General features: G+C 35.1%; 2 pseudogenes; one reads left to right on the top strand and one right to left on the bottom strand.

Moving 5' to 3' along the window:
* The window catches only part of LOC143386199 (F-BAR and double SH3 domains protein 2-like), an 85,698-nt pseudogene that overhangs the window by 20,527 nt on the left and 37,416 nt on the right, over window positions 1–27,755 (top strand).
* Window positions 27,064–27,556, bottom strand: LOC143386202 (transcription initiation factor TFIID subunit 13 pseudogene; annotated as a pseudogene).

The following is a 27,755-nucleotide window of genomic DNA, read 5'->3' as shown; positions in this document are numbered from 1 at the left end:
GATGAGCTTTCTGTCTTTTCATAAGTTTATTGAGGCATATTTACATATCATATAATTCACCCATTTCAAGTGTGTTCAATGATTTTTAATGAATTTACCAAATTATGTTTCATCATCATAAATAAGTTCTAGAATATTTTCATGATCCTGATATGATCCTGCATGTCTATTTATTGTTAATCCACATCACCCCTCCCAGATACAGGCAACCACTCTTTCTAGTTTTATTCTTTTTAGATTTGCTTTTTCTAAATTAAATCATACAATATGTGTAGTCTCTTATGCTTTGCTGCTGTCATTTAACATAATGTTTTCGAGATTCATCCATGTTGTAGAATGCAGCAGTATGTTTTGTTCCTTTTTATTGCTGAATAGTATTCCATCATATGAGTATACCACATTTTGTTTATCTGTTTATCTATTCATCAGTTTGAACATTTAGGTTGTTTCTCACTTTTGCTCTTATGAATAATGCTACTATGTTAATTGCTATGCCAGTCTTTGTATGAATGTGTTTTCATTTCTCTTGGGTTACTGGGTCATAGTAAATTCCTGATTAAGTGTTTAGCAAACTGCCAAACCATTTGCAAGAGTAACTGCAGAATTTCATATTTCCATCAGTATTGGGTAAGGGTTCTCATTTCTCCACATCTCCACCAATATTGATTGTTATTTGTAGTTTGGTTTTTTTTCCCATTTAACACTCCACTATTGAGCTTCTTCCCCCCACCAGCCCTGTCTCTTTGGTTATAGCCTTGCTCGTGGTTGTGAAATATCTCATGGTAGTTTTTATTTGCATTTGCCTATGACTAATATTGTTGAATGTTTCATGAGCTGATTAGCCATTTATATATCTACTTTGGGAAATGTCTATTCAAAACTTTTTTGTTCATTTTTTTTATTGGATTGTTTGGATTAGATTTTTGAAGAGGAATTGAGATTTATCTTATAGAAATTGAGGAATAATATGTCAGGAAGTTAAGACAGCAATTGAAAACAAACAAACAAAAAAAAATAGGTGGCATTCATTGAACATTTATTTTATGCTAGACATTTTTCTAATTACATGACCTATATTAAATCATATAATCCCATGACAGCCCTATGTCTTAGGTGCTGTTTTTCATCTCCCCTAATCAGGGTCCCTCAACTAGAAATTTTATAGCTAAAACATTTGTAAGTATACGACCTATTCCTGAGATGGCAAATAGTCTTGGGATGAAAGAGAAACTGAAAATCCCATAGGCATATGTTGCAACCAGATTTTATGTTTGGTAATTCTATATACATTGTTAGATGGAGAACTATGGAATATTTTCAAGTAGGACAAAATATGATGAGATCCATTGCAGAAGTAGGACAGTATTGTTCTTTATCAAAATTTGAATTAAGACTATGTAGTTGCTAATATTTTCTCTAAATTTTGGTAAGATACATGTAGGAAAGTCATAGGATGTTTAACGTTACTACTGTAATAAAATATAACTTATTATCATATACTGTGTTAAAACTTAAAGAGAAAAAGTTTTCAGATAATCCACTTCAAATTGCAGTGTTCTACAAAAGTTCAAAACATCCAACTAAAAACATATAGTCACAGTATTAGCATAGGAATTTATTTAAGGCTTGGAATTATTATGCCTTTTATTTCCGACTGATAGAATTCCCTTTCATGTTATCTTAATATATGATTAATCATAAGATGATTACAAGTAACAGTGACCAAAGGAAAGTGTTGTTTGATGTGACCTAGTAGCTATCTTGTGGTTAATATTGAAAGGAGCTAGCCAGGCATGGTGGCACATACCTATAATCCCAGTGGTTTAGGAGGCTGAGGCAGGAGCCTAAGCAACTCAGGTAGACCTGTCTCTAAATAAAATACAAAAAAACCCCACCAAAACCTGGAGATATGGTTCAGTGGTTAAGCACCGCTGGGTTCAATCCTTGGTCCCCTCAGTCAACCCCCCCCCAAAAAAAATAATAATATTGAAAGGAGGTTTTCTTGTCTATTGTCTATATTTCCATATTGTGTTATTGATTTCTAAAGTATCCTTTCTTTATACCTCATTACCATTTATCAGATGATAGTAACAAGTCAAAAATTCTTTAAAAAAAATGAGCAGAGTACATCTTTCTTTGCAGAAATGAGTTTTTAATGCAAAATTATTCTGAGGAGGATATGGAATGTATCCTAAAACACCTCCCTAAATAACAGGTATTCTGTTTAGAATTGACAAGTACATTGATTAGAATATCAGTGTTGAAGAGTCATTCAGCTGTCACACAGGTCATACTGGTGTTAGATATTCATACAGGTATTATACAAGAACAAGTCCTAGGTCTTAGTATCTAAAACTAGCTGTTTATATTATATATTTTTAAATTTTTTGATTTATTCTCCTTGTATATAAAATGACTATTTTATTGGGTATGAAATTAAACTTTTGACTCAATGCCTGGCACATAGTGGTCGGTAAAGAGCTAGATGGATCTTTATGTTTTTCCTTTTTGTTTTAGGTTTTGCCCCTCATTGCTTCAGGAAATATCAAAATATCAAATATAGATGATACTACAAAGATTACAAAATCTTGCAGTACTTAACTTCCTTTTTAAACTGATTACTGCAAGTCCCGTGGGACTTCTGTTCTCTTATTGTATTACCCAAAGTAAATCTTATTAACCTCTTTCTTAGCATTTTATAAGCCTGAAAGGCAATAGCTGACAGTTACCTCCCTATGACCTGCACTTTTCAGCATCTCTGTCCTGCATACGTGCCCACCTTCTGTTTGCAAAACCAGTAACATAAGTCCTTCAAAGTGTTTCTCACATCCTATGAAAAAGCACAAGGTCAACCAGGGATAGGAAAAAATATGGGAAACACACGTCTATAAAACTTGGATAAGTATGATCTATAGAGGCAGCAAAACAAGGAAATATTCTCTCAAGCTTCCTGGTGGGAATGAGAAAACCCTTTCCTCTTTTCTTTCCTTGAATTGTAATTAACAAGATCTTCAGAGATAATGGTAGCAAAAGGGCTGACATAAAATTTCTGATACATGGTATTTTCCTGTTATTCTGGCCACCATTTCAGATATTTAACTCTGCCTTCTCTAGATTAACAGTTACATTAAGTAAAAAGTCCACTTGCTTGAGGACATCTGCATATTTAAGGTTTGCTTAAGTGGAGTTTTTTTGTTTTGTTTTGTTTTGTTTTGTTTAGTGATGCTGAAGATTGAACCCAGGGCTTTTAAATGTAAGGCAAGCACTCTACCAACTGAGCTATATCCCTAAACCTTAAGTGGAGCTTTTTATGCATTTATTAAAATTAAATATTTAACAAGAATTTCCCTTGTCTATAAAGGACCATATTGGGCTAATGTATCCTGTAGCAAATTTACCTGGAAATTCTGTTACGTAAGCCAGGTGTACTGGTGAACACCTATGATCCTTGCCAGGCTAAGGAGGCAGGAGGTTCGCAAGTTGAAGGCCAGCCTGGGCAACTTAAAGAGACCCTGTCTCAAAATAAAATTTTAAAAAAGGGTTTTAGGTATAGCTCAGAAATAGAATGCTCCTGGGTTCAATTCCCAGTACCAAAAGGGGAAAAAAAAATCTCAAGTTATGGGTAGCTCTTTCCACTGGTGGTAATTTTGTATTTATATAGCAATGTCTCATAAACAGGAAAGATGATGATAGAGATTCTGTGGAAAATCTTCCCATTCAGGAATTAGGTGCCAGGTATATGTGGCAGGTGGCATCCAAAACTGAAAAGCTGCAGCTAAAGACATGAGCGCTACTTTGTAGAATCAGCAGTGTTGACAGGTAGGCATTCAGTAGGGGTTGTTCTCATTTCTTCAGCCTTCCAGAAAGGGTTTATTTGATTCTCATAGAAAGCCTACCATCTATGTGATAGGCCCTCTGCTGGATTAGTCACCTTCACCTTTCTCCTGAATTAGTTCCTTCTCTAAGCATCCAGAGAGCTTTCAATAGATGCCTTGGTGATGTATTGACGTACAGGGTTTGGGGATTTTGTGTGTGCGTCTCTGTGTGTGTATTGGTTTATATTGAGTATTGAACCCTAAGGCACTTCGCCATTGAACTATACCCTCAGCTCTCCTTTTTTATTTTTAATTTTGAGATAGGGTCTCACTAAGTTGCTTGAACTTATAATCCTCCTGCCTCAGCCTCTCGAGTCACTGAGATTTCAAGGATATAATTTTTGCTTAGATTTGCCCTTGCTATTCTAGCTGTTCTGACCTAAGAGAATGGTACTCCTTTATCAGAGTTCTCATCAGCCTTAATGGAATTGTACTGTACATCCTTTTAACCAGTTGTCCAGTCTTCCAGAATTGCCTCAAGACTCAGACCACAACATTAATTCTCTAGTTTATTCACCTGAAAGACTAGGCACACAATCCAATTATGCAGTTGAATTGCCACTTTTCTCTGCAGTGAAGGTGCTACTGTCCCAGCTTGATCAGAATAAGCTTAAGACATGTCTTTGACAGTACACTGCTCCACCTCCTCTCCAAGGTGTGTGTAAGGTTTAAAATATGTGACTTTAGGTTTTACAGACTCTTACCAAAAAAGGCTTGGGGCCAAATCTGTTTCAAAATTCAGAAATTTTCAGAAGCAATCCCTGTACCATCATTACACACTGAATAGGACATGAGGAAGCACCTGATGATCAAACAACACAGTATTTTTTGCAGTAAAACATTTCAATATTCATACCAAGTTAAATGAATAAAAGCCTATAAATAACATCTCCTTAGTTCAAGACTAACTCACTTTGCTTCAAATGAGTTCTAAACTTAAAAAAAAAAGATCTTTGTGATTTTCAGAGCATTTTGAATTCCAGAATTATAGATTCTGAACCTATTATTGCATTCCAAGCACAAACCTACAGAGATCCAGGTCTTTTTACTTTTTTTTCCCCTTTTTCTTGAGATGGGCATTTCACTCTGTTCCCTATGTTGCCCTGGCTGGTCCAGGACTCATAGAGTCATGCTGTCCTCCTGCCTCAACTTCCTGAGTAGCAGGGACTACAGGAGTGTACCAGCATTCCTGACAAAAGGGACCTCTTGAGAATAAATAAAAATTAACTTAAATAAAAATTAACTTAATTGAATATATTAGAAAACATCAAAAAGAATTAGTGGATTGGGCTGTAATGCCAGCAATTCAGGAAGCTGAAACAGGAAGATTGAAAGTTCAAGTTCAGCTTCAACAACATAATAAGACTGTCTCAAAATAAAAATAAAAAGGACTGGGGATGTATCTCAGTGGTAGCATCCCTGGGTTCAATCCCTAGTACTAAAAACAAAAACAAAAAAAAATTAAAATAAGAATAAGACGGATTGATATTAACTTGATAATATCCACCAATGAACTGAAAAATACAATTAGTACACACACTTTGAGTGAAGGTTAATGAGGGCTGGGGATGTAACTCAGTGGTAAAGTACTTGCCTTAAATGAGGATTAATGAGATTGTTCCTGGTACAACAACCCTAATTTTATCTTTTTTCGAAATTTGGTTGGAAAAATAGTATTTTACTGTGCTAGTGGTTTTCATTCGTCACTTTTTCTCTTTCAAATGAACACATTTTGGGTACAGATTTGAAAAGTAAGGACTCTGTTTCCTCTGTGAAATCAGCATTCTCTCCCAGCTCACTTTGTCATCCTATACAGGTACTCAGATATCTGTCTGAACCTTCTGTGCCCTTATAGTAACTTTAAAATGAATTTAAATTAAGCTGGTACAATGGCAAATGCCTATAATCCCACCTACTCAGGAGATTGAGGCAGGAGAACCACAAGTTCAAGGCCAATTTAGCAAGACCTTGTCTCAAAAAATAAAAAGAAATAAGGATATAGCTCAATGGTAGAACAACCCTGGGTTCAGTCCCAAATAAAAGGAATGGAGGGAGAGGATGGGAATGAATCTTGAGAGGTGTCTGAGGACAAAATAGTTGAGATGTGTTAAAATTGATTTATCATAAGTACTAGAATGTTAATTTCCTTTATTTAGTTCTTTAAAATTATTTAATTTATAATTTTTAAAGATCTTAATATTTTATTCTAAATGGACTGGAAATTTTTAAAAACTTAACATTGCTAGTTTTTAAAGCCTTCTCAAACTTATTTGAACCAGTTCGGGTTTTTTTGTTTTGTTTTGTTTTCCTCAAGGAAAATTAAATCAGTTAAATGTCTTATCTCTAATTAAAAACCTTTCCAAAGTTTCATTCAAAAGAAACTTATATTTTAGCAGTGTCTTTTTAATATTATTGTCTCTGTGTTATTAATATTAGTACTAACCAAATAGTACAATTAGTGACAAAGTATAAGCATATATGGACAGCATGGAATCTGAGCCAGCAGGGTCTCAATACAGGCTCTAGACCCACTGCTTAGTGGTTGAGTGGCTTTAGGGAAAAAACAACCCTTTCTTCTCTTCCTTCTTTTCCCTCTCCTCTTCCCCCCTCCCCACTCACTGTTTTGAGACAGGGTCTTACTAAATTGCCCACACTGGCCTCTAACTTGTGATCCTCCTACCTTAGCTTCCCAAGTAGCTGGGATTACAGACATGTACCATCATGCCCAACTGATACATAACCTTTTCTGAGCTTAGATTTCTATACTGATAAGTTGAAAATAATAATTTCTGTGTATTAGGATTGTTTTGAGAACTAAATGAAATTATGTAGGGGCTGGGGATGTGGCTCAAGTGGTAGCACGCTCGTCTGGCATGCGTGCGGCCCGGGTTCGATCCTCAGCACCACATACCAACAAAGATGTTGTGTCGCCGATAACTAAAAAATAAATAAATAAATATTTTTTTAAAAAAAGAAATATGTAAAGTGTCACAGAGATTAAAGAATCAGTAAATGGTAACCTTGTTTTCAAAGTTATCATAACTTTATAGTGTTCTGATTATAAAACATGAAAAGAAAGTTTTTACCCAAAGTATACAAGAGTCAAAACATCATATTGTTTCCCTCATTGCTAGATTTTAAGGTTTTCTTTCTACTGCAATATGAACTTCCACTTTAACTTAAAGTAGGAATAAACATGCATACATTCTCTTTTTAAAATATCATATCATATGCCATAAAGTTTAAAATGAAAAAACAATGTTTCCACCCAAATTCTCAACATTCAAAGTAATCATTGGTAAAATTATATAGATATGGATACACAAGTTCATATAAATAGATTTATACTAACCAAACTTGAATTTAATCTCTAGCACTCATTAAATTCCAAATAAATTTATATTTCAGGAATATTATTAAATTTTTATTGGGACCCTTTTGCTCTTTGATTAGGCTAAACTCCCAGATAATGCTAGGAAGATATCTGGAGCTCAGAGCAATAGCATTATTTTTTTTTATTTTTTATTTTTTGGTACTAGGAATTGAACTCAGGGGCACTTAACCACTGAGCCATATCCCCAGATTTTTTTTTGTATTTTATTTAGAGACAGTGTCTCACTGAGTTGTTTAGGGCCTTGCTAAATTGCTGAGGCTGGCTTTGAACTCGCTATCCTACTGTCTCAGCCTCCCAAGCTGCTGGGATTATAGGCTGCACCACTGCACCCTCCTACAGTAGCATTATGAACATAATTTTTTTATTACATGCTTTTTGAGACTGTTATCCAGAGAACATTATTCTCTCTGGCCAAAAATGATCCTACTTATTCTAAAATTTATTGCTGGGTTGCTGACAACCTGAGATTCCATCTCCGGACATGTTGATTTATAAGTAAGGAAACTAAGGCCTGGAGAGGCGGGGTTAAGTTAGCCAGGGTGACACATAAATGTATTTTAGATTTCAATGACTGCTTCTTAAAATATATAATAAGTTCCATAAAGTAAGAGTTTGCAGAAGTCACTAAATTTGGAGATTCAGATTTATTCCTTCTTTATTCATGTTTGAATGGATTTTAGAATGCAAATTTAAACATACAGCAGATTATATTAGATGACCTTTAATTGGATGAGTGGAGAAAAGATGTCAATTCTAAAGTCAGCTCTGAGAACCTGTGCTAAAATTTGTGGCACTCAATAAATTAGTTCTCTTTCTCCCCTCTTCATTCTGTTCTTACCCACATAGAATAATTTTGTCTCTCATCAGTCAGAAACTCATTCTAATAAAGTAAGTTTGTTCTTTTGTCTCTAAAGGCACAGTCCTAATAATCTAGTACCCTGGCCCTCACTTTGGAATCAGGGCATTCAGTTATATTTGCATAACTAGCATTTACTAAGGACATTCCTGTGTTTGTGTTAGGTCCCAAACTAGGTGAAACACTGCTCAGGCCCTCAGATTGCCTAAGAGCAAACTGAAGCCAGTGCAGCACTGGCATGGCTTGATGTTGGCCTGATAGTGGAGACTCAGTGACTTCTAACAAACTAAAATCAATTAATATAATGGGTATAGTCAAAGTAAAAGAGCCCCTTAGTCATCTGGAGAAGTCAGGGAAGATTTCCTGAAAAGGTAGCACTTGAAATGAGACTAGGAGTTTGTTTATGAACAACACAATAAATAAATAAATAGGAAAACTATTCCAGCCAAAGGAAATAGAACTCAAAAGCACAGGCTTGTATTTAGATTGACATTTATTTTGCAGCAAAAGAACAACGTGCTTCTGAAACGTTTTTACTAATATCTCATGATTTCTAAAATTATTCTATTTCTGAACATCTCAAGAATCAAATTTAGTTGACCCTCCTTTACGTTAATAGAATTTGTAAACTGACACCTAACCTTTTATAGCATCCCTCTTCAAGTTCTAATTTGTTTGTGTGTGTCTGTGCATGTGCTACTGTTATTCTGAGATTATATGTATGCTTCTTTACAAATAAGCAAATTGAGTAAGTGAGCTTTTCCAGAGCTAGGCTATAGTGCTATCTGTTATTTAATTATTTAATTCTCATATTCTGCTTCAAAAAGATACCAATGTTCTTTAAATTAGGTGATTCATGTCTCTTATATGTTACCATTCTTTTATATATTTCAAATACATTTTTAAAAGAATAAAGGGAAAATATTTAAAAAATGAACTAAAAATTAAATTAGTCATCATTTAAAAAGAAGCAGTCACCTGCAGCTCCTTCACTATAATCAACCACTGTAAATATGACCACTCTAAAAGATAGTGATAGGGCTGAGGTTATAGCTCAGTGGTAGAGTGCTTGCTTCTCACTTGTGAGGCACTGGGTTTGATCCTCAGCACCACATAAAAATAAATAAAGATATTATGTCCATCTTTAAAAAAAATAGTGATCTACATTATAGCCTGACTGATAGGATTTGGGGGATGATTGGGGGAGTTCCGGGGATTGAACTCAGGAGCACTTGACCACTGAGCCACATCCCCAGCCCTATATCGTATTTTATTTAGAGACAGCATCTCTCTGAATTGGTTCGTACCTCACTGTTGCTGAGGTTGGCTTTGAACTTGGAATCCTCCTTTCAAAGCCGTCTGATTCTCTGGGATTACCATGTGCCTGGATGGTAGGATTTTTGATAGTGACGATGGCTGAGAATATTGCTCTGTGTGTTGTTTAGCACACTGGACTGTGTTTGCTTTGTATAATATTTTTATTTTATTAAGATATACGTTATAAAGAGCTTTCACATGTCTTCTGTGACCTGACTTCAGAATTTATGAAAAGATTAAATTGCAAGTGAGTCTCTAAAATTCTTTCCATTTCATTATATCTCTTTTTATTCTAAAAATCCTCTTTGGACAATTCATATTTAGGAACTTATTTTCTTAGCTAGACACAGTGAAACATGCCTGTAATCCCAGTGGCTCGGGAGGCTTGGGGCAGGAGGACTGTGAATTGAAAGCCAGCCTCAGTAATTTAGCAAGGCCCTAAGCAACTAAGTGAGACCCTGTCTCAAAATAAAAAGGACTGGGGATGTGGCTTAGTGGTTAAATACCCCTGTGTTCAATACTCAGTATCAAAAAATAATTTTTTTTTTCTTGCCAAAAACAGTAACACACACCTTTAATCCCAGCTACTCAGAAGGCTGAGGCTGACCTCAAACTTGGGATCCTCCTGCCTCAGCTTCCACAGTTGCTGGGATTATAGGTGTGTGCCACTATACTCAGTATGTCTTGTTTTTTAAGTGCTAAATGAAGGCCCTTTGGTCTAACTACTGAGTATAATAGTTGCAATCAGAATAACAATATTTTTCTCTCTGTTCTCTCTTGTGTTGTAGAGTCGACAATTAGAATCAGAAACTGGGACCACAGAGGAGCACAGTCTAAATAAAGAGGCTAGGAAATGGGCCACACGTGTGGCACGTGAGCACAAAAATATTGTTCATCAACAATGGGTAAGTGTAGTAGAATCCTGGCCACATTCAGCTTAAGCCAAGTGTCAGACCCATTTAAGGAGCTAAATTTTATTAATGTGAAAAGCACCCATATATGTTTTTTTTTGTTCTTTCTCAAACTCAACAATATAGTCTTATCTATTTATCTTAAAAATTCTGTAAACCTTGTAGCAGCAACACATTAATTCACCTGTTTGCCATAAAATTGCCTAAGAAAGACTAGTGATGGTGTATTACAGTTTGTTGGCCGGGGGAAGAGGCATACATATGATAAATTAAAGTAGACTTTCATCTCTCAAGACAAGTTTTTTTGAAGACACAGTTGTAAATTCCATGAAAATATATTTTCAAGACTAAACTCCAAGTGCAAAGAAATTATTTTAAATATGGTATTTTTTTTAGTTTGATTTTTAGTATCTAGATCCTCTTTCTTTGACTTCACTTCCAACTTCTTAAAAGAATTGTCCACACTTACACATCCTGACCTCCCTCCTACTTTTCAGCTCATTGTGTTTAAGCTTTGCCTTGCTTTCCTTCTGATCATTCCTTTCCTTCTAAATTTATCATAATCACCAGTGATGTCTGTTGCAAGATCCAAAGTGGACACTTGATCTCTCGTTTTTCTTAACCAATCAAGTTTCATCATAACTAACAACACCCTTCTTCTTAAAACACTCTTCAGCCCTCTGTAACTCAGCATTGTTCCAGTTTTTCCTCTTCCTCTTCAGCCTGTCTAGATTCTTTCATGGGTTGCTCTTTCTCTATCCAATGGTTAAATATTTAAATTCCTTAGATTCCTGAACTAGGCTGTCTTTTTTTTTTTAACTCTTTACTCTCCCTATGGTCCATATCATACACTGCTATTTTTTCACTTTCAACCTAATCATAAACTAATATTTTCAACATTGGGCCTTGCTTGCTGCTGTATCCCATGTATTTTTTTTTTGCCTACTTTGACATCTTATTTCACTTGTCTCACAGGAGACAATGTTTTGGGTTTTGGGGGTTTGTTGTTGTTGTTTGCTTTTTGTGGGTTTTTCTTGTTGTTGTTGTTTTGGTTTTGGTTTTTTGATTATTAAACTGGGAATTGGACCCAAGAGTGCTTTACCACTGAATTGCATTCCCAAACCTTATTTTATTTTATTTATTTATTTGGTACCTGGGATTGAACCCAGGAGCACTTAATCACTGAGCCACATCCCCAACCCTCTTTTTAATATTTTATTTAGAGACAGGGTTTTGCTCAGTTGCTGAGGCCAATGTTGAACTCACCATCCTCCTTATTTTAGCCTCCTGAGCCACTGGGATTACAGGTGTGTGCCACCACACCCAGCTTTGTGTCTTATTTTAAAATAGGTTCTCACTGTGTTGCTGACAGTCTTGTTAAGTTGCCGAGACTGGCCTCAAACTTGGATCTTCCTGCCTTAGCCTCCTGAGTCACAGGATTACAGTCATCCGCCACCATACCCAGCTTAAAAAAATTTAAAAAGCATTTTTTTAATAATGTCTTTCAGGGGCTGGGGATGTGGCCCAAGCGGTAGCGCGCTCGCCTGGCATGCGTGCGTCCCGGGTTTGGTCCTCAGCACCACATACAAAGATGTTGTGTATGCCAAAAACTGAAAAATAAATATTGAAATTCTTTCTCCCTCCCTCTCTCTCTCTCTAAAAAAAATAAAAAAGATTTATTAAAAAAAAAATAATGTCTTTCAGTGTTCTGGGTATTGGTAGTCTCAACTTGGCAGTTATCACTTTATAATAATCAGATAATGGCCAGTGCTGGTGTCATCTCATGTGAAATAACTGGTTCTTTTTTTTTTTAAAGAGAAAGAGAGAGAGAATTTTTAATATTTATTTTCTTTTTAGTTTTCGGCGGACACAACGTCTTAATTTGTACGTGGTGCTGAGGATCGAACTCAGTGTCTCGCGTATGCCAGGCGAGCGTGGTACTGCTTGAGCCCCATCCCCAGCCCCCAAAATAACTGGTTCTTAGGCTGGGAAGATCTAAACAGTTGGGAACCAGAATGCTAGGGCTTCTTACACACTTCTGTCTCTGTGTGGTCTCTCCACATGATCTCTCCAACATGGTGGCTTCAGGTTGGCTATACTGCTTACATGGTAGTACAAAGCCCCAAAGATATAAGTTCCAAGAGTGAGAAAATAAAACCTGTGTATTCTTTTGACCTAGCCTCAGAAACATCATTGGGATTGTTGAATCATATTTTATTGAGACAATCACAAAGGCCTGTCCATAGTTCAAGGAGGTAGGACATACACTCTACTTCTTGGTGGAGAAGTAACGAAGTTGGAAAAACATGCAGAATGAGAAATGTAGTAACAACTTTTTGAAAAACATAGTCTTCCACAGTATACCTTATGGTTAAAAGTTATAATTAAAACTTCACATACCTCTGACATGCAAAATACACTCACTTCTTATCCCCCAAAGCCTGGGATTTTGGGTTTTTTTTTTTTTTTTTGCTAAAATCTGTCCACAATTAATAAAAATTGTAAACCAAGAGCTAAAGCTCAGTAAGCCTGAGGCAGGTAAAACACAAAGAAAATCACACCACAGTGCATCATAGTCAGCTTTAAAATACAAAAAATGTTTAACAGTTGTCAGGCGTGGATATATACACCTATAATCCCAACTACTCAGGAGGCTGGGGAGCAGGCAATCACAAGTTCAAGACCTGCCTGGACAACTTATTGAGACTATTTAACAAAAAAAAGGTTGGGGATGTAGCTCTGTAGTAGTAGTCCCCAGGTTCCATCCTAGTATGAGATATTGGGGGGGTGGTAATTGATTGTCCATAATGAAAAATCAAAAATGTTTCCTTCAAGATCAAGAACAAGCTAAGAATGTTCACTTTCACCATGTTTACTCAACATAGGAGTTCTAGAGCAGTTATAGCAAAGTTGCCATAGCAGTTATAGCAAAGTTGCAGGATGCAAAATAAAAGCAAAAAAATCAGTTGCATTTCAAAATAACAATGAGCACTGCAAAAAGGAAATTAATACATCTCCAGTACCACAGCAACAATAAAAAAAGGAAATTAAGAAAGCAATTTCATTTCTAGTAACACCAAAAAGAAAATATCAAGAAGGTAAAAGACTTGTACACTGGGAACTACAAAAACATTGATGATAGATTAAAGAGGGCATAAGTAAATGGAAAGACAGTTTATGTTCATTAAGTGAAGGTATTGATAAGATGACAGTTACTCCCAGAATGATGTCCAGATTCCATGTAATTCCTATCAAAATCCCATTGGGAATATATCCAGTATTCATGGAACTGAAGGCAGATATTGTTTGGGGTTTGTTTTATGGGGGCTTCTTTTCATGTGTTTGTTTTGTTTTGTTTTGTTTGTTACTGGAGATTGAACCCAAAGGCATTTTGCCTCTGAGACACATCCACAGCCCTTTTTCTTTATTTCGAGACAGGGTCTCATTAAGTTGCTGAGGCTGGCTTTGAACTTGTAATACTCATGCCTCAACCTCCCAGATAGCTGCAGATATTGTTAAATGGCACTTAATACCAAAATGTTCTTCAAATTCAATGTAGTTCCCTTCAAAATCTGAACAGTGTTATTTACAATAAAAGACAAAGCCATTCTAAAATTCATATGAGATCTCAAGAGACCCCAAATAGCCAAAATAGTCATGAAAAATAATAAGGTTAGAGAACTCCTACTTCCTGATTTCAAAGCTTATAAAACTGCAGAGATTGAGGTAGTGCAGTACTGGCATAAGGACACATATATAGACTTTAACTACATATGAAATCTATTTTTATTTATTTTGGAGGGATGGGTACTAGGGATTGAACTCAGGGGCATTCTGCCACTGAGCCACATCTTCAGCCCTGTTTTGTATTTTATTTAGAGTCGGGGTCTCAACTGAGTTGCTTAGCACCTCACTTCTGCAGAGGCTGACTTTGAACTTGAGATCCTCCTGCCTCAGCCTCCCAAGCTGCTAGGATTATAGGCTTGCGCCACTATGCCCAGTATATGAAGACTATTTTTAAAATACCAGTTTTCTCCATATATTCAATGTAATACAGGTTAAATACCCAGCATTTTTTTTTAATTAACAAGCTAATTCTCAAAGATATGTGAAAATGCAAATCATCTAAGATAGCCAAAACAATTTTGAAAAAGAAGGATTAGATTTGAGGGCTTTCTCCACCTGGTTTCAAGACATAAAACTATACTAATCAAGATGTTTTAGCATTGGTATGAGGATATACTTACAGATGAATGGAACAAAATGAAGAGTCTAGAAGTAGGCCCACGCATATATGGTCTGTTGATTTTAGACAAAGGTATAACAAACTTGTAAAAATGATAAATATATATATAATAACATGCCTTGCACATGTGAGATACTGGGTTTGATCCTTAGCACCACATAAAAATAAATAAAATAAAGGTACTGTGTCCATCTACAACTAAAGAGAAGAAAACAAGATTGAGTTCCCTGTCTCCTTCCCAGCTATTAGCTAGAGGCTGTCTTTAGCCCCTAGAAGCTACTCTTCCTGGTCCTTGCACTTGTGCTTCCGGTCTCAGAATCAGCAATGGCACACTGAATTCTTCTTCTTAGAATCTCTAATTTCCTTTCTACCCATCTCTTATCTTACTCTAGCCAGAGAAAATTCTTTGCTTGAAAGATATCACATGATTATATTGAACTCACTTAGGTAATCAAGGATGATCTCATTATTTTAAGGTTCCTAACTCTAATACTTCTGCAAATTACATCATACATACCCACAGTTTCAAACACCAGGGTATTTACATCTTCAAAGCCATGCTGCTTATTACAATGATAAAACAAGAAAACAACATCTATCATCACCACTACTTTTCAGTGTCATATAGGATTAGTCAATGTATTAATTAAAGAAAACCAGTTAAGAGATTTAAATATTAGAAAAAGGCACATCCATCATTATTTATTAATAATATATGTACCCAAAATACCAAGACCCAATTGTCAATGATGGTTTAGTAAAGTGAACAAATACAAGAATATATTTTTAGAAATCATTAATTTTCCAAGGTTAGGAATCTGGCTCAGTGGCAGAGCATTTGCCTAGCATGAGTGAGGCCTGGGTTCAGTCTTCAAAACTGAAGGGAAAAAGGAAAACTTTAGTTTTCTCATTAATCAGAAATAATAAATTGCAAATACAGTGGAAAAAAGTTATTCATCACAGCAGTAAAATACTGATAAGGTAAAGGAATATAAAATTTTAATGAAACTTAGAAAATATATTTGGAGAAGCTTGACATTCTGGCTCTAAAATTTACCTGGAATTCTTTTTATAAACACACAAGAATGAGACTTACCACATACTAAATCATAAAATAATGGCCACAGAAATTAACTGTGATCTAATACAAAAAAAATAGCAAATCTATTAAAGAACATATGATAATTTAGAATAATGATCTTATCAAGATACCATTTTTGGCATACACAATTGCTAAATCCATTTACTAAAGGATTTACTAATTCTTTTCCCCAAAGATTTGAAATGTCAATCAAGATGCCATATTTCAGGTAGGAGGGAAATATAATGATGAACAGTGTATTAAAAGCTGCCAAGAAATTATTGTTAGGTTTGATAATGGTATTATGGTTGTATAAAACAATTCACATTTAGAGATATTTATTATAACACGTAGGAATAAAATGACTTAATATCGATTTTTTTTCTTCAAATGCTGTAGCAAAGAACAAAAAGGATAGGTAAAGCAAATTTTAACATTTTTTTGAATCTCAGTTATTAATATATTGGATTTATTGTAATAGATGCTCTAAAACCTTCAAGTATATTTGAATTTTTTTATAATAGAAAACATGTTAGCCTGGGGGTATGGCTGAGTGATAGAACATGTATATGCTTAGCATGCATGAAGCCCTAGGTTCAATTCCAAGCACTACCAAAAAAAAAAAAGTTAATGGTGTTGGGGTTCGAGTGTGCAGAGTTTAGCTCCCTCAGGCCTGACAGTGTGCAAGAGCTGTGGCTGTGATTTAGGTCAGCTGAGGCAAACCTCAGTTAGGAGGAGGAAACGTTCTCTTCCCCTTATCGCAAGTCACAAGTTCTGCATGGTTTGGCCAAGAGGAAGAAGCTTCCTGCATACTTGTCCTAGGAACAGTACATTCTAAAGAAACAAATGCCTGCTCAGGGGAGTAGACAATGTCTACAAAGAACTTTAGGAGGGTACTTATCAAATAAGCAGGAACGATCTGAAGTTAGCTCTGTGTATCCGCTGAGGCATGTTATCTGGGCAATGTGGGCAAAGTGTTATTGAAGAATTGCTTGCTTTGTTAGAAGAAGAATATAAAAGGAACTTGCAAATAAACCTCAGCATGCAGTTGCAATTGCTGCCTTCGCTCTGCATCCCCTGTGTCCCGGTTATTTCGTGACCCTTACCCAGGGACCCGAACGCACTAGACGTTCACATAATGGCATTTCAAATCTTTGGGGAAAAAAGTTAGTAAAAATCCTTTAGTAAATGGATTTAGCAATTTTGTATGTTTAGGGAAAAATACACCATTAGGTTTCTTTCTTCCACTATATACAAAATAAATTTTAGAAAACTAAAGAGCTAAGTGCTAAACGCTAAACATATGAGTATTAAAAAACTAGAAGAACCTAGAATATTTATATATATATATATATATATATATATATATATATATATATATATATATATATATATATATTTAGTTATCAGTGGGCCTTTATTTTATTCATTTATATGTGGTACTGAGAATTGAATTCAGTCCCTCACACATGCTAAGCAAACCCTCTACCACTGAGCCACAACCTCAGCCCCATATTTTTGGTATATTACAGATACCCTTTTTTTTTGGACGGGGGGTGGGGATACCAGGGGTTGAACTCAGGGGTACTCAACTACTGAGCCACATCCCTAGCCCCATGCCTTTTTTTTAAATTTTACTTAGAGACAGGGTCTCACTGAGTTGCTTAGCTCCTTTCCATTGCTGAGGCTGGCTTTGAACTTGCCATCTGCCTGCCTCAGCCTCCAGAGCTGCTGGGACTACAGGCATTTGTCACTGCGCCCAGCCATATACCTTTTTAAACAAAACAAAACTCAGGAGCTATAAAGGAAAAGACTGATAAAATGTGACCACATAAAAATTAAAAATTTCCGCAAAACAAAAGAGCATTAAAAAAGGAAAGGGGATAGAGTAGAAGGAAATGTTTATAACAAATAATAGGAAAAAAAAGGAGTAAATATCTTGAAAGAAATATATCTTAATAATAATTAAAAGATTAAAAAAGTGAATTGAAATAGAAGTACAAATTGCTAGCAACATATAAAATGATTCTCCATTAATTAGAGACCTGAAAATATGGTGAATTACATTTATGGATTTCTGGATGTTGAGTCAGTGTTCCTGGGATGAAACCCACTTGATCATGGTGCACTGTCTTTTTAATATGTTTCTATGTGATTTGCCAGCATTTTACTAAGAATTTTTTCATTTATGTTCATCAGGGATATTGGCCTGAAGTTTTCTTTCCTTGGTGTATCTTTGTCTGGTCATAGGTTGAGTTTAGAAGGGTTCCCTCCTTTTCTATTTCATAGAATAGTTTGAAGTGGATTGGTGTTCTTCTTTGAAGGAAGGTCTGGTAGAACTCAGCTGAGAATCCTTCAAGTCCTGGGCTTTTCTTTGTTGATAGGCTTTTCATGGCATCTGCTGTTTCATCGCTTGAAATTTACCTGTTTAAATTTTGTATATCTTCCTGATTCAATTTGGGTAGGTCATATTTCTCTAGAAATTTGTTGATGTCTTCAAGATTTTCTGTTTAATTGAAGTATAAGTTTTTAAAATAGTTTCTGATCATCCTCTGTATTTCAGTGGTGTCTGTGGTGATATATCCTTTGAGTTTTTACCCTTTTTCTCTTGGTTAGCATGGCTAAAGTTTTCTCGATTTTATTGATTTTTTTTTTGAAAAACCAACTCAACAGTGAGATTATTTTTTAAAAAATACATTGGCATAATTCTAAAGACTGGCAAAATTCAGTGTGGGTAAGATACAAGGAAGAGTAGGTACAACTTTGTGTAGATAATCTGGTAATGTCTATTAAAATTAAAATGTGCAATTTCTGCTTTTATATTTTTTATCTTAAATATTCCTATATGTGTTCAAAAAGTCATTGACTTTTGTACAAAACGTCATTGTACAAAGGGTTCTTTGTACAGAGTCACGTATAATGTTGAGAAACTTGAAAATTCAAAAGGCAAATAGAGTAAGAATAAATGAAACATGGTACAGTTAAATTCTTGGATCTATAGATTAATTAAAGAGAATGAGGTCAGTCTATTTATACAGACATGAAAAGCTTTCTTAGAAAGATTGAGAAGATAGTATATCTAATTTTATTTTTTTAAACAAAATTTTCTGTTTGTTTTTATATAGAGAGAAATGCTCAAAAGTGGTTTAGAAAAAATAAAAATTAATTGATGGTATGACAGTTTTACCCCATAATGGATTATACAATGTAATAAAAAACTTTTGCCATTTTGCATTAATTGTTTTGTAACAGTATTTTATATTCATGTAAATTTTAAAAACTAAAGGTATGCATGTCAAAACTTGTACAATCCAAGTAGGATCTGTAGATTGAGCCAATGTCAATTTTTGTACTCTATTGCAGTAGCCCCTACTTATCTGCAGTTCACTATCCATGGTTTCAGTTACCTGAAGTCAACCACAGCCCAGAAATGTTAAATGTAAAAGTTCAGAAATAAACATTTTAGATGTTTTAAATTGCACACCATTCTGAATAACATGGAAGTCTCATTCTTTCCCACCCAAGATCCAAAACACTTTAACCATAATTTTTACGCTACGTACCCTATCCACCTGTTACTTACTGAGTAGCCAGTTAGATTATCAAATCTGCTGTTATAATATCAGAGTGTTTTGCTTAACCTTTTATTTTACTTAATAACGACAAAATACAAGACTAGTAATGCAAAGAAGGCACCATGACATAAAACAGATTAATTCTTCCACTGAGAAGCATTGTTGCAGGGCTTATAGAAAAATACATAGTAATTTTAGAATTCAGTATTACCAGCATTTTTAGCATCCATTGAGGGTCTAGGAAAGAATCTCCTAAGGATAAAGGGAAACTACTAATGTAAAGTTATATAAATTTTTACCACTGGGGGAAGTTGGGTGAAGGGAGTGTGTACTAGTTTTGCAACTTACAGAGTCTATAATCCAAATTTTTAGAATTAAATAAATAAATGAAACAAAATTACAAGTTAAGGAAAGGATAATAATTTGTTAAAAAAGGAATCATGGTTTTAGTTACTAAAATCTTTCAAATAATCATTCAAGGAACAAAGATGAGAAGGAGGATTATTTTCTGTACCTGTTTTCTCTTTAGGTTCTAAACAAACTTGAATGCCATGGAGTTGCTGTATCAGAACAAAGCCGAGCAGAACTGGAACAGAAAATAGATGAAGCTAGAGAAAATATTCGTAAAGCAGAGGTAAGGGGGCAGCTAACTATGGCATTTTGCCCAACTCCAGTCAATGTCACAGCTGTGATGTACACCTTTGAAGCTGAGTTCCTACACTTATTAAGTTGAAGGGGAATCACCATTTAATTTATGTCCACAGTAGTATTATTGAGTGCCTGCTTTGTTGAAAGTATACATATAGCAGACTTTGAACCTGCTGTGAAGAGTTCATAATCATGAAAATTACATAACAAAAGAATTAAATCACAATAAAGATATTAAAGTTTAACAAAGTAAAATTATAATCAAGTTAATGGTAGAGATATTTATGTTTATATATAAAATGATAACTTATATATTATAGAATATATAATAACATTTATATATAATTTATATATTATATAATAATACATAGTAATATATTTACATAAGATTATATATGTTTATATTTAGAACCTAAAAAATCTCCCTTATATGGGTGGTTTCTGAATCCAGGGGCATGAACTGGGTCTTCAGCAATAGAGATTTGGTTGAGAAGCGATAGGGCATTATAAAAGTAATTTTTTTTTGACTCATGAGATCTTTTGAAAGTTGTATAAAAACTATGAAACCTCTCCCACAAAAAAAGAAATGTACATGTTGTGTACAGCATCAGAGTTCATCAACCCCAGGCTAATACTCCTTGCCCTAGAGGGGGAGAGGTCAAAATGAGAGAACAAGAAAGTATTAGCAAAAGGGGGCAGGCACAGGGTAGAGTTTGGCAATTGAAAGTGATTGGAATAACAGATTTTTGTAAGGAAATGTGATAGAAAGTAAGTAAACTATGTCCAGTTCACAGAGGACACACATGTGTATTCATCTACTCTGCTACAGCATGATGAAGGGATATGGAGGTAGACATTTAAAAAAAAAAGACCAAGACTTTACAACTCTCAAGAGATATGTTCTTATTAGAAAAGCCTAAAGAATGCCAAAGATAACCAAGACTGTGAAGCACAAGTGCCAAAGAGTGGCCATACAAGTATGCTTCAGGAAGTGGAGGACACGAGGAGCATTGGGGAAGGGGTTTTTAGAGCAGAGGTAGGACTTAGGATGGTGTTGGCCAGTGAATAGTATTTAATTAGTCAGGGAAAAGGGAATAACATAGATCTGTGGCTTGCAACCTCAAGAAACAGAACTTGAACCAAAATATGAAGGTAGGAAGGAGGCAGGTTTTAGTTTGATGTTGAGAAATATTTTCTAAGAGTCAGATCTTCTGAGTGGCAGAATAAGTACATAATGCAACACTGTAAGGGCTCAGGATTCTGGGCAAGCATCTGTCAGGGACTCTGTACAAGGAATTCTGGCATTGGTTGAAGGTAATCTAAACTAGTGATTTTCATACACCCCTTTATTGCTCTAGAGGTTTTGAAAAAGTGCTTCCGTGGTTGTGGGGTAAGGGTGAGGTGACAGAGGCAAACACAGGGTATATGAGCGTGTTTTTGACATAGCCCCATGGAAGTGATTTGAACCAGAATGGGTTTGCCATCTTCATAGTCTAAAGAAGCTCTGGTAACCTCTCCTCTGCTTCTTTCTTGGCATAGTCTGACCCACAGCCTCCATAGTGAGAAGGGCAGGGTGTGCAGTGAGCAGACATTTTCCTCTCTGAATTCAGAGTCACAGCTAAACCACTACCCTCTGGTGCTGGCCAAGTACTGCTGGCGGGCCCTTGCCAGTTTGGAAAACACTGGCTTGTGGTAGAAGAGATTATTATTCTATTGTTTTGTTTCTCTTCACTCTGGATGAAGCCAGTATTACCGCCTTAGTGGAACAGAAGTGATTACCTTAGAACAAGTCTCAGAAGTTTTCTGAAGGGGTTGTACTTATATTTTCCATTTACAGACTCCATCCATGGTATCACTATCTAGTACCTTAACTCCACTAGTGCCTTTACTACCACATCTTTTATAGTAGTAGTACTAACAGCTGTCAGTCTAAATAAAGGCCTAAATAAAGGCCAGTTGACCTTTTATTTCCCTGAGTATGAGTATGCTAAACTACACTGTTAGCTTAAAACTAAAAATATAAAGTGAGATTCCCACAACAGAATATTTCACCTCTCCTAATACATTTAAGTCTGCATTCTCAAAGATCATTTTCGTTCCAAAATATGGAATATGCTAAAATTATAATGTCAGATTATCTCAGTTTTGAATGTCTGTAAAATGTAATTAATTCTATTTTCTTAAAATGATCTCTCAGTTTCCTCATATTAGAGAATTTTTAAAAAATTCCCAGCTAAAATTAACTGGCAAATAGGAGGGCATGTGTATTTGGGCAGTACTTACAAAATTATCATAATGAAATTTTTAGATAGACTAGAAAACAAGAGAGATTGACATTAATTGTTTTGTACATACCCTTTTTCTTTTCTCTGCCTGTATATCTTTTGCATTGGTTTTTCTGAATTGCATAGTTACTCAATAGCTTTTTACCTAATTATAAATACCTGTTACAAGAGAGAGAAAGGTGGTTAAAATTGCATTATAGCTTTCAAGATTGGTTTTTAATTCCTGCTAACAAGAGCCTTATTAAGAATCTGCTTTATCCAGTCTTTCCTATATTATGTCTCCATTCAGTGTTGCTAATTAGAATAAAAGTCATTTGTGGTCTTTTGTAATAGATTAAAGAATCTTCCAACTAGAAGAAATTCAAAATATAAAAAATGCTTTTCCAAAGACTAGAGATCTTTAATTCTTGTCTGGTTAATTTGGGGCAGATTTACTAACTGATTAATTCAACCACTGCATCAGCTATGTTCCAGATACTGATGAAAATACTATACTCACTGGGCATGGTGGCACACACCAGTAATCCCAGTGACTCAGGAAGCTGAAGCAAGAGGATCACAAGTTCAAAGCCAGCCTCAGCAACTTAGTGAAGTCCTAAGCAACTTAGTGAAACCCTGTCTCAAAATTAAAAAAAAATAAAATAAAAAGGGCTTAGGATGTGACTCAGTTAAGTTCTCTGGGTTCAGTCCCAGATACAACAACAACAAAAAAATAATACCAATAGTGATGGACAAACTCTTGTTTTACTGTCATGATCTTTGGATTGTCTTAGGAGTATTTGTAGGAGCTATATCATGTCTTCAGCCTCTAATTCAGGAATTTGAAATAAGACAACTGTTTAAATGAAATGTTAATTTTTTAAATTTTATTTTTATTTTTTGATACCAGAGATTGAACCTAGTGGCACTTAACCACTAAGCCACATCCCCAGCCCTTTTTAATTTTTTATTTTGAAACAGATGGTTAGGGCCTCACTGAGTTGGTGAGTCTGACCTTAAACTTGCTTCGATCTTCCCGCCTCGGCCTCCCAAGCCACTGGTATTATAGGCATGCACCACTATGCCCAGCTAATAATAATGTTCTTAGTATGGTATTTAGGAATTCAAATTTTTTGAAATGCCTTTTGTCATATACACACACATTCATCATTTATGTTATTTTTTACATAACTATTTAAAAAGTAATAGCTTAGAGTGTTACAACATAATGATGTTAAATGTAATTCCCATGTTACTACTATGAAAATGGCTATACAATATACAAAAAGAAATGAGAAGGGAACTAAAACATGACACTGAAAAATCAACTAAACACAAAATACAATAATACAGGAGGAAGTAGGGACTAAAAAGCTATAAAGCATATATAAAACAAACAGGAAGACAGAAGTCCTTCCTTATCAGTAATTACTTTAATTGTAAATGTATTAAATTGTCCAGTCAAAACTTAGAAATTGGCAGAAATTTGCTTTCTATAGGAGACTCAACTTTAGATCCAAAGACACAGACAGATTGAAATAAATGGGTGGAAGAAGATATTCCATGCAAATAAGAACCAGAAGAGATCAGGGTTGCAGAAAGACAAATACTGTGTGATTTCACCTGGATGAGGCACCTAAAGTAATCAGATTCATAGACAAAAAGTAGAATGGAGGTTACCAAGGGCTGGGAGAGGGAGAATGGCAAATTGTTGTTTTTTGTTTTAGTACTGGGGATTGAACCCAGGAGTGCTCAGCCACTGAGCCATATCCCAAGCTCTCATTATATATATATATATATTAGAGACAGCATCTTACTGAGTTGCTTTAGGGCCTCTCTATGTTGCTGAGGCTGGCTTTGAACTCACAGTCCTCCTACCTCAGACTCCCGAAAAATTATTGTTTAATGTATAGGGTTTCCGTTTTGCAAAATGAAAGAGAGCTGGAAGATAGTGGTAATGGCTGCACATCAGTATGAATGTACTTAATGCCACTGAACAATACACTTCAAATGGTTAGTTAGCATGGAAAATTTATGTTACATACACTTTACTACAATAAAAAAGAAGGTGAGCCAGGCGCAGTGGCACATACCTGTAATCCCAGCCACTCAGGAGGCTGAGACGGAGGATCGCGAGTTCAAAGCCAACCTCAGCAATGGTGAGGCGCTAAGAAACTTAGTGAGACCCTGTGTCTAAATAAAATACAAAATAGGACTGGGGATGTGGCTCAGTGGTTGAGTGCTCCTGAGTTCAATCCCTAGTACCCCCACAAAAAATAAATAAATAAATAAAAAGAAGATGAGGGCTGGGGTTGTGGCTCAATGGTAGAGCACTTCCCTAGCACATGTGAGGCACTGGGTTTGATTCTCACCACCACACAAATAAATAAATAAAGCTATTCTGTCCATCTACAACTAAAAATATTTTAAAAAATAAAGAAGAAATAAATAGATAGATGGATAAATTTAAATAAAAATAAAGGTATTGTGTCCATCTGCAACTAAAAAAAATATTTTTAAAAAAGGTGTGTGTGTGTTCTTTAAAGTAGCTTGTAAAGAAGTCAAAAGTTTTAAGTAGTAGTCTAGTCTGTTCATGACTTATGTTGTTTCAGAATGTTTTTTAGTTTACATTATACCTTTTTTCTGGGTTGGTCGAGTTCTGTTTTTTTGAACAATGAAATGATTAACACAATAAGGAAAAAATAATGTGAGAAATCAAATATAGGACATTTTTAGTAACCTCCTTTGGTGTAAGATCTGTAAGAGGAACTATAGACTACATTATCCTTTGTCCAAGATGTTCACTAGATTCTATGATCTGAATTAAATGTGTATTTGAAAACCAAGGTCCAGCCAGGCACAGTGATGCACACCTGTAATCCCAACAACTTTGGACGTGAAGGCAGGAGGATCATGAGTTCAAAGCCAACCTCAGCAAAAGCTAGGCACTAAGCAACTCAGTAAGATCCTGTCTCTAGATAAAAATACAAAATAGGGCTGGGGATGTGGCTCAATGGTTAAGTGCCTTTGAGTTCAATCCCCAGTACCAAAAACAAACAAACAAAAAAATCCAGAGTTCCGTTATATAGTATCAGTGAATTAACAAAAGAAAAATATCAAATTATTCTTTATATAAGCACACTTTTATAGATACAAGTTTCCCCCACACCTGGTACTAGGGGTAGAGTGATTGAACCCAGGGGTACACTACCACTGAGCCATGCTCCCAGCCTTTTTATATTTATGTTGAGATAGGGTCTTGCTAAGTTGCTGAAATTGGCCTCAAACTCACAATCCTCTTCCCTCAGTCTCCTGGGTTGCTGGGATTACAGGTGTGTGTCACTATGCCGAGCCCTGTTTTATCTTAAATTGTCACCTCATAAAGTGCTATCATACATGAGTAATTTAAAATTACTGTGCTACTCTTGTCCCTCAGTGACTCAAAAATAATTAAGACCCTTGTTGTAATGTTATAAAAAAATCCAGTTATGTAAAAAGGTAAGGCCTCATTATTACAAGGATAATGAAATGACAAGTTTGAACCTACTATAAAAACAATTTTCAATCATATTGTGTCCAAACTTACATTATGTTAGAGCCTGTTATTGTGCAGTTTTACTGTACTCTTAATGTTAGCAGACCTCTTGACTAATCACTTTTTTTTTTTTTTTTTTGGTATGGGGAATTGAACTCGGGGCATTCGACTACTAATACCTACTAAAATAGGCCACATCCCCAGCCCTATTTTGTATTTTATTTAGAGATCAGCCTCCCAAGATGCTGGGGATAATTATAGGCGTGTGCCACCACACCAGGCAACTAATCATTTTTTAAATTATTTGTTGCAAAAATTTTCAAGCATACAGAAAAGAGAAGAATAAACATGGACTTACTGACATCTATATTTAACATCTATATTATGTTTTGCAATATTGGCTTTATACGTTTATTAGACTGACACATTATTTCTGTTCTATAAGGTGCAAGTTAGGTCTACCAGCCTAGTTAGAGGCAGGTTAGATTTTAGGCTGGAATGCTTCAGTGGTGATGCCATGTTTTCCATAACATCAGGAATCATATAGAATAAAGTTGTCTGCAGTTAATGATATGAGTGGTCATTTTTTTTAAGCTAAGGGCAATAATTTAATGCAGTAAGCTAAATTCACACAAAACCTGTATACTGTGAACTACAAAAGTGGTTTTTGTAGTTACAGTTTTAGTCAACTACACATTTCCACAAGTACTTACAAATATGTTAAAAAAACACTACCCCAAATGCTTATCCTACCATTAGCTCATTAAATATTGCCATTCCTGCTCCTGAAAGTAGATGATTGGGAAAATGATAAAACTTAAAAAGTAACCTAGGTCCAAAAGGTTTTAAATCAAAAAAGTCTTTCAACATAGAAGCATCAACATGAAACTTTTAAGTTTCTAAAAAAATAAAAATTAAAAAATCACTCTTTAGAAAATATTAAAACAAATTATCATTTAAAACACATAAACATTCTTACAAAAACTTGTAGTTTCAAATATCATCTCCTTAAAAGAAAACCAGTTCACTATGTTTAATAACATCTCAGACCACTGTTGTCTAAAAACTTCAGAATATGTAAGGCATATGTCTCAGCTGTCATAGTCAAAATGACACTTAGATTTCACATATTAAACAGCTATAGTATAGCTTATAATGGCACAAATATACCTAACACATAAATACTACTTCATCCTTTAGATAGTCAAAAGTCAGAAGGAACTGCATAATTTGTAAGGTACTTTAACTTACGTGTAGTCATTAAACTCAGTAAGTAATTCAAGTATAGTCATGTAAAGGCAGGTAATTAAAGGCTCAAGGACCACTCTAAGATCAAAGACATGAAAATAAAGGCTGAAAACTTTGTTTCTCCATCTTTCATTTACATGCCTAGATATTAGGACATTACTGAACAAAATACACAATTATTATATATGATTTCCACAGAATATAATGAAATTTCATGAAGTACAAAAATTATCAATATCCGTAGTTTGCTTCATCAAATGCTTTTCTAGCTCGTTTCAATTCTTCATTCATGGTAAGCAAGTCTTTAACCCTAGCAAACTTCCTTGGGTCCTTTCGAATCAAGAAGACCATATCTTCAACTTGTACTCGACCTTGTCTTCCAATTGACATTGCCTTGTGAGTCATTTCAGTGATGAACTCAATGACAAGATCTTCAAGAATATCCACTGACTCAGTGTAAGGATTCTGGTCATCCCCAAACCCATACATCATACATCGTAATTCTTTAGAAAAAAGTCTCTTTCTTTTACCCTGTCCACCTTCTGCACCTCCTCCAATTTCTTCATTTTCCTCCTCAAAGGTCGGGTCTTCTTCCTCATCTGCCATCATGAGTGGTCACTTAATTAAGGTAGTGCTACTGGGTCTTTCTCCTGTAAAGGTTCTTTTTTACCCCATTGTGTTTGTCGAAGTATTCATTATTTCTGGTGGGGTGAATAGGTATTTTCTATCTTGAGTATTGTTCTGACCTGATAGGTTTTTTAAAATCAACTTTATCAAAATATACTATATATACAGTAAAATATAA

The sequence above is a fragment of the Callospermophilus lateralis genome, unplaced genomic scaffold (assembly GCF_048772815.1).
Source record: "Callospermophilus lateralis isolate mCalLat2 unplaced genomic scaffold, mCalLat2.hap1 Scaffold_2084, whole genome shotgun sequence".
Classification (NCBI taxonomy): domain Eukaryota; kingdom Metazoa; phylum Chordata; class Mammalia; order Rodentia; family Sciuridae; genus Callospermophilus; species Callospermophilus lateralis.
Note: the sequence above shows the minus strand (reverse complement) of the source record. Positions and strands in the feature narration are given on the sequence as shown.